The sequence below is a fragment of the Bufo bufo genome, chromosome 2 (genome assembly GCF_905171765.1).
Source record: "Bufo bufo chromosome 2, aBufBuf1.1, whole genome shotgun sequence".
NCBI lineage: Eukaryota > Metazoa > Chordata > Amphibia > Anura > Bufonidae > Bufo > Bufo bufo.
The window spans coordinates 702,862,348-702,875,412 of NC_053390.1; positions in this window are offsets into that span (position 1 = coordinate 702,862,348).

Consider the following 13,065-nt stretch of genomic DNA (forward strand, 5'->3'; position numbering starts at 1 on the left):
GGTTGACTTAAATGGAAGCTGTAATAATCTTTTTGTAATGAGCTCACTATTGTGGACTGGATGGCTCATTGTTGACTGGATGGCTCAGTGATCATCACAGTCAAAGCAGGATGATGTTGATGGTGAGTCTAGCACCGTGCCTTTAAGCCAGGGTTCAGCGCATTAGTCCTGCTCCTTTTACTTGCATCATCTGTCTTTGCTGTCACTTCCTACTCAAGATAGTCTTCCTGTTGATGAACTGTGAGAACAGTCAGAGTTTGGACTGCCATGAGGAGGAGGTTCAGGCTGTAGCAGGGGACCTGGTGACTCAAATGCATAATTGTGTTGGTGGTGGTAGTAGTGAAACTGGTAGCCATGGTGACAGTGGCACTCTGGGAAAATACAGAGGAGTAAATCTGGAGGGGGTAAGGAGACCATGGCATATCACAGTCTGAGAAAAATGGCAGGAGGATGATGATTGTGTGCCCGATAGGATCTGGGAACTAGATCAGGATAATAAGTAGGAGGTGACATCAGAGTTGGAGGATGGTGGTGGTGGCGGCGGCAATAAAGATCAGAGCCAAAATACAGCCAAAACATCCAAAAAAACCTCTTATGGCCACATTTGCTTTTATCATGGTCAGCTCGGAAACAGGTGATGCCGTTGACTGCGCAGGCTCTAAACAGCTTTTGTGCAGGGATCTCGCTTATGTGAATTTTCTCCACATTGCCTGCAGAAAAAAAACAGTGAAAGATCTGCAGGACGAAAATTAGCCATGGGTGTTCAAACATAATCATAGGCACCAGTGGAAAAATCGAACAGGCTAGCAATCGAAACAAGACTGTTCTTTCTTCTGGTCTTCTTTATAGCAGCCAGGCCAAATCCACAAACAGTGCAGTGTTGTTGTCATCATGTTCAACATCATGTTACGACAGGTATTTCTCTCCCCCTTACAGACTGAAGCTTGTTTATGCTCTGCCAGTGGGGCATGTGTACTCCCTATGGTTCTTAAGGGGCCAGCAAACATGCACCCTAATCTTCCTCAGTCAATGGTTTGCCACACAGGGGATTATAAGGAACCTTTCCCTGTGGGAAGGTGCCTGAGCAATAGGTTCAGATTTGCAAGGTTCCTGCAAAGGTGTGCTGGTTATTTGTTATACTGTCTGACTTCTGCCTGTTTCTCGGATTTGACTCTTCACTGCCTGACCTCTGCCTGATCTCTGTTCTGACCCTGAGTAGCCTGACCTAACCTTGAACTGTTTATCAAAACAGGCAGAGTTCCTACATTCTGATCTCAGCCTGTTCCTGACTGCAGTTTTACCTGATCCTTCAGTGCTGTGCACTGGTGTCTCTTGACTTGTGGGTCAGCAGTTACTTGAACAAAGGTGACAGAGGTAGCAGCCTGGTGGTTCCCTTGCATTGGAATCCAGATCCCTGTATAGTATTTAAAGAGAAGATAATGCCATTTGGAGTTGCACCAAGCCAAGTCATCTCAAGTGACCCAGTGGATCCACATAATCCGTTACTGTTCCATCGTCAGTTATCCATAACGGAATATTTGACCAGGAAACAGCTATACATACTCAGTAATCCACTTGTGTGCAGACTGAACCCTCACCTGGCCAAGTTGCTGGTGGTGCAGTTGCTGCTGTGCCACAGTGAATTCCACTGCATTTAGGGAACTGATGGCATGTGACTACAAAAAATGGCGTGGTGTTAAAAGGCAGGAAGTGCTCAACCCCATATGCAGTTGTGCATCTATACCCAGGGAAGCAGATCCTGCACTTGTGGCCTGTTGCTAATGGAGATCCCCAGCAAAAATGCACACAGTGGAGGATGCCTGCAGCGGACCACAAGTACCACAAAAAGACATCCTACACAAGATAGAAAAATGTGTGGATGTAAATAGCTATATGAAATAAATATTAATACGAAAGGTGCACTACTGTGGATGCGAACAACCAAATCTGAATAAAACCCTCAAACTGGTGTTAAAATTTCGAATTTAGCCAATATATCCTTATATTAAGGACATATCTGAGCCCAAGCACCACGTCAAGCTATCTCAAGTAGCTCGGGACCTAACGCTAACCTACCCGTGCCGTATGGGCAATACCAGGAGCCAGTGGGCAAATTACAGGAGCGTGAGGTCCGACTCACAGCAAACTCAAAGCACACCCGAGCTACTTGAGATGCCCTGGCGCGGTGCTGGGGCTCAAATATGTCCTTAATATAAGGATATATTGGCTAAATTCTTAATTTTAACACCAGTTTGAGGGTTTAGTGAGATTTGGTTGTTCGCATCCACAGTAGTGCACCTTTCGTATTAATATTTATTTCATATAGATATTTACATCCACACATTTTTCTATCTTGTGTAGGATGTCTTTTTGTGGTACTTGTGGTCCACTGCGGGCATCCTCCACTGTATGCATTTTTGCTGGGGATCGCCATTAGCAATAGGCCACAAGTGCAGGGTCTGCTCCCCTGGGTATAGATGAACAACTGCATATGGGGTTGAGCACTTCCTGCCTTTTAACACCACACCATTTTTTGTAGTTTGTATATAGATATGTTTGGAGGTATATAAACTCCAAATTTAAATGTGCCTGATTCTCATCCACAGGCAACATTTAGGTGCATCTGTGAGGCCTGGGCTTTATCAGTCAGTCTTGGGTGGGACTCACAGCCTCCTCCCTCCTCCCATTGCAAGCATGGCTGCATGCTGGAGGTAACTGGGAGTTTGCTGTGAGTCAGACCTTACGCTCCTGTAATTTGCCCACTGGCTCTTGGTATTGCCCATACGGCACATGTAGGTTAGCGTTAGGTCCCGAGCTACTTGAGATACCTTGGCGCGGTGCTCGGGCTCAGATATGGCCTTAATATAAGGATATATTGGCTAAATTCAAAATTTTAACACCAGTATGAAGGTTTAGTCAGATTTGGTTGTTCGCATCCACTGTAGTGCACCATTCGTATTAATGTTTAACTGATGGCATGTGCTCAACCTTGATCGAATATACGGTAACTAGTCACCATTACTTAAAAAAAAAGCCATCCGTATCTTGTACTATCACATGGTGCGGATGGTCTGCTCCTTGTAATTGTTGCTTTGCATTCACTTTCCACTAAGTCAATGTTTTTCACGGCAGTGGTGATGCTGAACCTCAATATGGAAGACAGGTCCTATTGACACCTCCATATTTGTGTCAGTCTAGTTCCACCTTCTCCTCAATGGACATCCTCCCATCCCTAATTGAAACAGGGCAGAGTGTTGCTATGGTTGGAGGAGGGGAAGCTGGTGGTGCAGGGTGACATAGAATGTTCCCAGGCACAGCTAAAGGATGAAGCTGACGCTCATTATGACAGACTTGCTTCTGCTGATGACAACGATGATAACACTGGGCATGAACAACTATTGCAGTGGGGGCAGAGCCTGAAAGGTCTGTGTTCTCCGGCACACTAGCATGTATTGTAGGCTACATGCTTGGTTGCTTACATGCTGACAAGCATATCATTAGCATGAAGCTAAGTGATGACTGGATAGACATGCTTTTAGACCCTCACTATCAAAGCAAAATGGGGGAATGTTTTCCTGATACCGAAAGGGAGGCAAAATTGTTGCATTACTAGGATATACTCTGTACACAGTTTTCCACAACTTTTGCCAAGACGACACCTGCCACCCACATGTCTGACCAGGAGGCCCCTCTTCACCTCTCGATGAGTCACTGACCTCCCTCTGTCTCTGCTATAACAAGTAGCAGAAGTCACAGCAGCACCTGCAGCAGCCAATTCAGTTTGCTGAACATGATAGAACAGTTTATTCAAGTGCCTGGCCAACCTGACACACATCAGGCTGACCTGACTGCCTGAATAAACAGGTTCACCTGATGCCAACAAATAGATCTACCATTGCTGACAGTGACCATTAATCGCCAGCCAAATGATGAAACTGCTGCTGTCTGCCTTTCCATCATGTTCCATACTGTATTGCTGCTACAGCAGCTACGGTCACTACTACTACCCCTACACAGCTGCATATTTAGTGTCTTGTCCGTCATATCCCATACTGTGTTGCTGATGCCTCGGCTACCACTGCCACTACTGCTATCCCTACACAGCCACACATCTACTGCCTTGTCTGTTAGGGTCCACGCATTACTGCTGCTGCTCCTAATAAAAGGGAAAACTTTTGGACTCTTGTTTAAAACAAGCCATTTCTTTTTCTGAAACTACTACAGTATGTGTATCAGAATCGACCACTCGTTCAGAACAAGCCACTGCTTTTTATGATACAGTGTCCTCAATAGGAGACAATCTTTGGAATGTTTTGTAATTATAAAAAGCATAACAAGCAGTCTGTTAACACCATGAACCATGCACTCTGACATTGCTAATGATGTCTCTGAGCCAAAAAGCTTAAAGGGAGAGACAGAGAAAGAAAAGCATTTAAATAAAAAATCTCAGTCTTATACACAATTTTCCAGGGCAAATTCTATTCAGGTCAAATGTATTCATACCTGAATCAAATCTGACAACTGCTTCATTTAGATTCAGACTCAAAATGAAATTCAAGAATTTTTTTGAAAAATGTGGTACGATCCGAATTTATTCACGGCGAATTGCGTAAAAAAACTGCCATTTCCTGGCTTCAGAGAACCTTTATAGTGATGTAGAACACTGTGCCTTGCAGTAACACGCATAGGGAATCTGCTGTGGTGGTGAAATAATACTGTGAGTCAGTATGACATGCTCTTAGAATCACTGCACACTTCACTTATTTGGGCAGTCACAGGGCCAAAACTGACCAAATAACTCAAGTATGAACTCAGCCTTACAGGTCAATGTTAGCGCCAAGAAGAAGTGCACTCCTTTTACACTGTCATCAGCTGATTCCACATAGATATCTACAGAACCTGTTCTTTTAAACACTTATACAAGTAGAGCCCCCCAACAAAGTGGAGAGGGTCACGGAGCAGTTTCTCCCCTGTGTGACTCCGTTCGCCCAGGCAAACGAGGTTCAGAACAGCATGACACCGCCGCGCCCCGCACATGTGGTATGCTTGAGGGGCATTGTGAATTGTCCCTGCAGTGGAAGCTGAGGACACGGTGGAGGATGAGGAGGCAGAGGCGGAAATTGACGCAGGACCAATAGTGTGACAACGTGGAGGCGGAAGCGGCGTCACCTAGCCAAGTTACTGGTGTGGCTGTGCAGGAACCACATTCAACCATTAGACCGTAAAGGACATGTATTGTCCCTGACCATAGTTACAGCTCCACACGTCGGCGCTGGCGTGCACTTTGGCAGACACCATTGGCCCACCGTCTGTTCTACATAGGTGTGCAGGCCATCAGTTAACTTTAAGGTGTAGAGTCTACCACTTGGAATGGGAGGGACTGCAGCACTAGCAACTTGGACAGGAGCACGTTCAGCTTCTGCACTGTTGGAGTGCACACATACTGTTGTCTTTTGGCAATCGCTTCGGTGATCGATTGCTGACGGAATGACGGATGAGGAGTAGGAGGGCAAGGAGCATCAGGACCATCAGATGATGGCAAGGACAGACAACTCCCTTCGGCTGAGGTGGTGGAGCCTTGACTGCCTGAAATCAGCTGCGTGCCACTGGGTGATGCTGCAGTTGTTGCGGCAGGCTGGACCACCACATCAGAGCCTCGGTTCTCCCAGGCCACTTTATGGTGACATTGCATATGTTGATGCAGGGCCGTGGTGCCAACATTGGCACCCTGGCCACGCTTCACCTTCTGCCCACAGATTCTACATATGGCCATGTTCACCTCCTCCGGTGGCTTAACAAAAAACTGCCACACCGCCGAGTAGGTGATTTTACTCCCAACACTACGCACTGACTGACTGCTACCGCCTCTGCCTCCGTGAACCGCTACTTCCCGGGCAGGTAGGCTCCTGCGAAGTGGGTGGTCTACCCCGGGCACGTTTGGCTACCAAACTCCCACTGCTGCCACCCTGATGACTTCCGGCCACGCTAGCAATTTGCTGGCTCCGCTGTTGCCTCACGGGCAAGCTTCCACCCTATTCTACCGATGATAATGAAGCCCCTTCGTTTTTGGCAGCCCTTTCACTTAGTGCATATACTTTATGAGTGTAGGAGTCCCACTACCTGAACAATGGTACCACAATGTGAATGAGGCCCTCCTTCATGTGATATACAGGTTGTATCGGAGTGCATCTTCCTTGTAATTTTTGGCAGCACTTGCACTTTATATACAAGTAAATATACAGGAAAGAATGTTTACTAACAATTTTTCCTCTAAAATCGATTTTATCTTTGTGTGTATTATTGTCAGTCTTTAAAAGTAGCGTACTCGGACAACATCGTTCCCAGCAGCGACCTGGGAGTCCAAGATGCATCCAGACATCCTCCCCATGCTGTTCCCGAACCATTTCAGTGGTGTTTCCATCAATTTCTGACCTTTTCCTGTGAACCAGACACCCTCCCCTCTTCAGAGCAGGGGGTGCCTGCTGGTTCTCCCATTGACTTCCATTGTGCTCTGGTGCTCTGTAGAGCACCCTAGCATCCCAAAGTGTTCTATTTGAGCACCAGAGCATCCAAGCACTTTGGTACTCGATCAACACTACCGCTGGGTTGCTGGTCAAGACACGACCGCTAGATGACACCGGGAGCTCAGGCCTCTCGCTGCTCCCCCTGCTGCCATGCCCCCTTACTCTGCTGCGACCTCTGCCTGCGCCGGAAACATTTAGGCCTCTGCCACTCCCCTGTTCAGGACCTGGCACTTCTCTGTCTAGCATACTGTTAGGTCAAATAAATAAATAAATAAAAAGCAAATTAAAACACCCCAAAAAACTCTGTAATTTTCTCACTTCATCCCACAACGGCTAATAAGCCCTTTTTTTTTTTTACCACTAATACACCCAAAAAGGGCTTTAGAACATATAACTGCACCACTGACCGGCAAATATATTTTTATTTTGCCACTAATACTTGCCACAAAAGGCTTTAGAACAGATAACTGCACTGCTGACCGGCAAATATATTTTTTCTTTTTTCACTAATACACGCCACAAAAGGTTTTAGAACAGATAATTGCACCGCACAAGAGCAAATAAGACGTATAAATATTTCCTTGTAATAAACCCTGTTAATGCCTGTTTCAAACAGCACTTGCACCCTAATAAGAACGGTTTGCTGGAATTACAGAGCTGTATAATGGCAATTTGGATCCCCAGTCAGTGCTGCAAGGTGTAATAGGATTGTTCCTATTACCCAGGCTGTAACCTCCCCTACTGAACCCTGTTCACCATAAATGCTGTGGAATGATTTTTAGCACAATGAAGTTTTTTCTAGCACTGTCCCTAGCGCCTGCTGACGTCTCTCCCTGCACTAAGTACACTGGTAAATGGCAGAATCTAAGATGGCTGAGGCTATTTATAGGGCTGTGACATCACAGGGCTGGCTGACTGCTGATTGGCTGCATGCATTCATGGCATTATGGTAGATCCTGCCTAACCAGAGTTCCTTTCTCCATGTCCTCACACGTGCAGCAGCCATTTTAGGAAAAAATGCGATTTGTTACCGGTGCGAATTAAATTTTTCCTGAAATTCAGATCGAATTCCATTTCGTCAGCTTCGATTGACTCATCTCTTTTTGCAAGAAATACAATCATGTTTACGTTTTTGAAAAGTTTAGATTTTTATTAAATTGTGCTTGAGAAAGAACAGATAAAATTATTAAACTGGCACAGCACTTTGAAAAAACTTTTGAGATGTTATAGGGACATATCAAAAGATCGATTGGTAGGGGTCTGAACACTGCGGCCCCCCATCATTCTCTAGAATGAGGGGAGAGAAGCATGATCATATTGTGCTCTCTCTCCTCGCTGCCTGACAGAAAGGGAGATGTACTCAATAGAAAGTCTATGTGCCCGATTCCCTCCTGTCTCGTGCAGCAAGAAAAGAGTGCGTGATATGTGCATGGTTCTTTCCCCTCATCCTAGAGATCAGTGGGTTCTCTGCACTCAGACCCCACAGACCTAAACTTTGATATGCCCCTACAACATATTGAAAGTTTGTTCAAAGTACAGTGACACTTTAGGGTAGTTCCAGAAATAGTGAGGAAAACCACACAGGTAGGCACCACTATCTGTCTCAAAGGTACAGCAATAAGGGTAATGAGTGACAGGGTGTGTGGTTATATTCTGAATATACTGAAGTAAAAAGCCTTGTAATCTTTATTACATGTGTGATAAAACATCCCTTGGGAAGCAGAAAACAGCTCCACACTTCCGCCGCCGTTTCTTCTGCATGCAGGCAGTCTTAGTCATAGCCATATAATAAGGGATAAGGGTAAGGGGTGACAGGATGTGTGGTTATGTTGCAAAATAATACAATGTAATTTATTTTAGATGTACTTAAAGAGGTTCTCTGGGAATTATTTAAAATGTCTGCCAGCAACCAGTCCTAGAATGTGAGTACATGTTGCCTCCACTTGTAGAGCTGTCATTCTATAACCTTACCAGGCGGTTAACAAGGTCTAGGACAGACCAAAATGCTAGTGTTGAACATACATTGTATGATGTTGGAAGAATAGATGTTCATTCAAGCATACATTAAGTGGCAACCAAACCTTTCTACTAGTGCCACTCTAAGGGCCCATTTATATGGGAAGATTATTGGGCCAATTATTGGGAGTGAACACTCATATAAATGCTCATTCTCGGTAGATGCCCCATGCAGAGGAAATCTTTACCACTACTCAAGCATTTGTCTTTTAGGGTGCCCTGTAGCTTATGAAGCAGTGTAACGGCAAAGGCAGTCATCGCGTCCTCCTGTGTCGGGTCTTAGGTGGAGTGATTATGTCATCACATCCGCACAGGTGGATGTGACGACATGATCGCTCTACTGAGACCTGGCATAGGAAGTTTGATGACATTGTGACCCCTGCGCTGGGCAGTACGTTCTTTCTTTCTTTCTTTCTTTCTTTCTTTCTTTCTTTCTTTCTTTCCCAGGGGCAATACAGAAGATAGGGAGCATTATAAATGTTGGGGACACTACAGGAGCATTAAACATACTAGGGGCACTTCTGGAGCATTATAAAAACAGGGAGCACTAAATACTAGGGTACCTACAGGGGCAATAAACATATTGAGGCACTACTGGGGTATTATAAATACTAGGATCACTGCTGGGTGGCATTAAACATACTGGGATGCATTAAACATACTGGGGTCACTACAGGGAGCCATTATAAATAATGGGGGTCAGTACAGGGGACATTATGGTGCTGGGGCCACTACAGGTGGCCATTATAAATGTTGGTGGCATACAGGGGGCCTTAATAAAAACTGGGGCACTAGAGGGGGCCATTGTAAATAATGGGGCCACTACAGTCTGCACTTATAAAAACTGAGGGCATTAAATACTGGTGACCATTATAAATACTGGGGGTACTACAGGGAGTCCATTATAAATACTGGGGCATTGTAACTGTATTAATACTACTGGGGTCTCTGTGGGTGCATTATAATAGGAAATGATATGGAGAGCATTACTACTACTGTTGGGGTATCAGCAGGGGAAGGATGATGGTAAAGGGAGGAATCTAAGATGTCTGTTTGGCAAACTCTGCAGAGATGAGACATGGCTGAAATAATTTATCATAGCGGTCTGGTCCAAATGGAGAAGATGAGGAAAGAGAACTTCTCAAAGGAGAAATCACTGGATGTAAGAGGTGTGTAGAAAGAAGTTGAGAAAAATCCAGCTCCACTTTAAAGGAATGTGCGTTTATTCAGCTTGCGGTTAAAAACTCATCCATGAAATACAAAATTTAGCAGTCTTGTCTACATGTTTCGGGCTACCAGAGATATTTCCAGCCCTTCTTCATGACTTCGTGGTCATGAAGAAGGGCTGGAAATATCTCTGGTAGCCCGAAACATGTAGACAAGACTGCTAAATTTTGTATTTCATGGATGAGTTTTTAACCGCAAGCTGAATAAACGCACATTCCTTTAAAGTGGAGCTGGATTTTTCTCAACTTCTTTCTGCATTTGCTGCCCGCACCTGACACGGGCCATCCGTGCTCACAACTAAAGGAAGGGCAGGTGAGAGCTGCTACATTTCTCTTTTCCTAAGAGGTGTGTAGTACTGTATGTAATGTTCGATTAAAATATGCCTTTAGCAGTAGGGCTAGGAGGAGGGGTAAGATTGAGAATTTGGCATTGAGGGGGGTGGGACACCATTTCAAGTTTTACCTAAGGCAGCAGAAAGCTAGAATCTGCCTTGGTGACAACTTTCAAGTGTATCTGCATCCTAAGGAGACAGATACAGTTATGGACAAACAGGGAACGGCTGCTGGGAATAGTTATTCCTGGCTGGCTGTCCTGATTAGGGCCCCCAGATATAGCCTTGCTTGGGTCACCTAAAATGCCAAGCCCACCCCTGACCTTTTGCAAATATGCCACTGATTAACACAAATGAGAAAAAGTGCATTTGTCAGATTTTGTACTGCGTAAACAGAGAGGTGCTGCCAACATACAAACTGTATGGGGACAATTGATTGCAGTAAGGATTGCTCATCTCCAGGATGTAATGTAGATAAGTGGCCAATGATCAGGAACAGATGGTTTGTTTCTGATCATTGCCCTGTGTAACACAATTAAATTTATCAGCGGATGGTCATCAGTGTAGGCAGATGTTATCTATTACATGTGTAAAGGCCCTGTTACACAAGCTGAGGATTGCCACTTTCTAGGATGATCATATGAATGCTCATTCCTGATAATTTCCCTTTGTAAATGTGGCACCGATCACTCAACAAAACACTCATTCATCAGGTCATCACATATTTTATGCACCACTTAAAGGGGTTTTGTCACTTCAGCAAGAGGCATTTATCATGTAGAGGAAGTTAATACAAGGCACTTAACTAATGTATTATTTTACCCATATTTCCTCCTTTGCTGGCTAGATTCATTTTTCCCTGACATTATACACTGCTTGTTTCCATGGTTACGACCACCCTGCAATCCATCAGTGATGGCTGTGCTTGCACACTATAGGAAAAAATGCTGGCCTTTCTGGTGACTGGGACTGTGGGAGCGCACATAGGCTGGTGCTTTTTTTCTGTAGTGTGCAAGCTCGGCCACCGCTGATAGATTGCAGGGTGGCCGTAACCATGGAAACAAGCAGTGTATAATATGACAGAAATCCAACCAGCAAAGGAAGCAATATAGATGATAACAATACAGTATAGTAAGTGCCTTGTATTAACTTTGTCTACATAATAAATTTGCTGAAGTGACAAAACCCCTTTAACATTCGTGTTTGACGGCAGCACATCGCCCTGTGTAAACATGTGCTGACAAATAAGGAAGTTGTACTGGGTAGTGATGAGTGGGAGGCGCCATATTCAATTTCGACGAAATTCGTGAATATTCGCTTGAATATTCGTCTCATATTCGTCGAAATCGAATATTCGTCATTATTCTATTTATCGCAATTAATATGCGATTTAAATAATCGCGTATTGCGATTTTAACATAAGGTAACTTTCCTATTGGTTTGATATCTAGAATTAGCGAAGATGACGAATATGACGAATGTATTCATCATATTCCTCAAAACGAAGATAACGAAATATTCTCCATCTTCGTTTTAGCTCCATATTCGTCAACTTCGCTAATTCTAGCAATCAAATAGGAAAGTTGACTATAGAGACAGCTGTGTTTAATTCGCTATGCGATTATATTACTTTGCTTTTTTTTTTAAATAATAATAATTATCAAGTATTATAATTATTCTATTTATTTAAAAAGTAATATTATCGCATAGCGAATTAAAAACTTAGCTGTGTCTAGCACGGAAGTCGGCAGAAGCGGCAACGGGCACTGACTGGAGCAGCCAGGAATCCTCAGGACAGGTAAGAACTACTTTTGGGAAGTGGGAAAGAAAAAAATATAACAATAAAATAAAAAAAACGAATATTTGAAATAGCGAATTTATAGTGCTATATTAGAAATATTCGCGAATTAGCGAAGTGCAGATTATTCTCAAAAAAAAATTAGCTATTCGAATATTCGCGCTCAACACTAGTACTGGGATGAACAATCGTAGTAGCAATCATCAGCCCCTATATAGCCCCGACCATTGCTGCATGTAAATGCAGTGCAAGCAGGCAATGATTGAGAAGGAACGTTCTTTCCCGATCATGTCTGCTCTCTCTTGGCTTTTGTAAAGGGTCTAAAAGGCACAGGTGAGCTTATAACATTATGGTATGATAACTCGTAGAGATGAGCGAATTTCTTAAAAGTTCGATTCGGCTGATTCGCTGAATTTCAAAAAATAATTTTTTTGTAAGTAGTGGGTGTAATGACAGGGAGCTGCGATACCGCCGCCCGCCTTTGTCCCCCTAAGATGCCGGGTTCATACATGATTGCAGCATCTGAGTGTAAAATGAACAATAAAAAATAATTAAATAGAACTTACCGCCTCTATTTGCTCGCAATGGGCCAGCGGCCGCCATCTTGCTTAAAGATCTCAGGCAAAATACTGTGCGGCGCGAGATTACATCATCACTCCTGCTGGCGTGGTGACGTATGACGTCATCACACCGGCGGTCGTGATGATGTAATCTCACGCCACACAGGATTTCGGCCGAGATCAAGCAAGATGGAGGCTGGCGGCCCGTCAGTTAGAATTTTTTAGTTTTTTATACTATTTCAGGTTAAATCAATTCACTGACACAAAGCACAAGGAAATTCGGCTTTTAGGCGAATCGAATTTATCCTTCATGGGATTCGATTCGCTCAGCTCTAATCACTTAGTTAGTGATAAATTAGGTTAGTGATAAATTGTGTACACAGTACATACAGTGTGTATTCATTTATTATACTGTAAATACCAATATGGCTATGTATGCAACATTGCTGAGAAAACATTTAATTAGGCATATTCTGTCCATGCTGATATTAGTTTTATTGTAGTGCTCATACTTGTGAATGTCGCTGTTGTTGCTATTCACCACAGCATCTAGGGGGTTCTTTGCCAGGATTGCAGTTCTCTCTGATTCTGGCTGTTACAGTGGGAGTG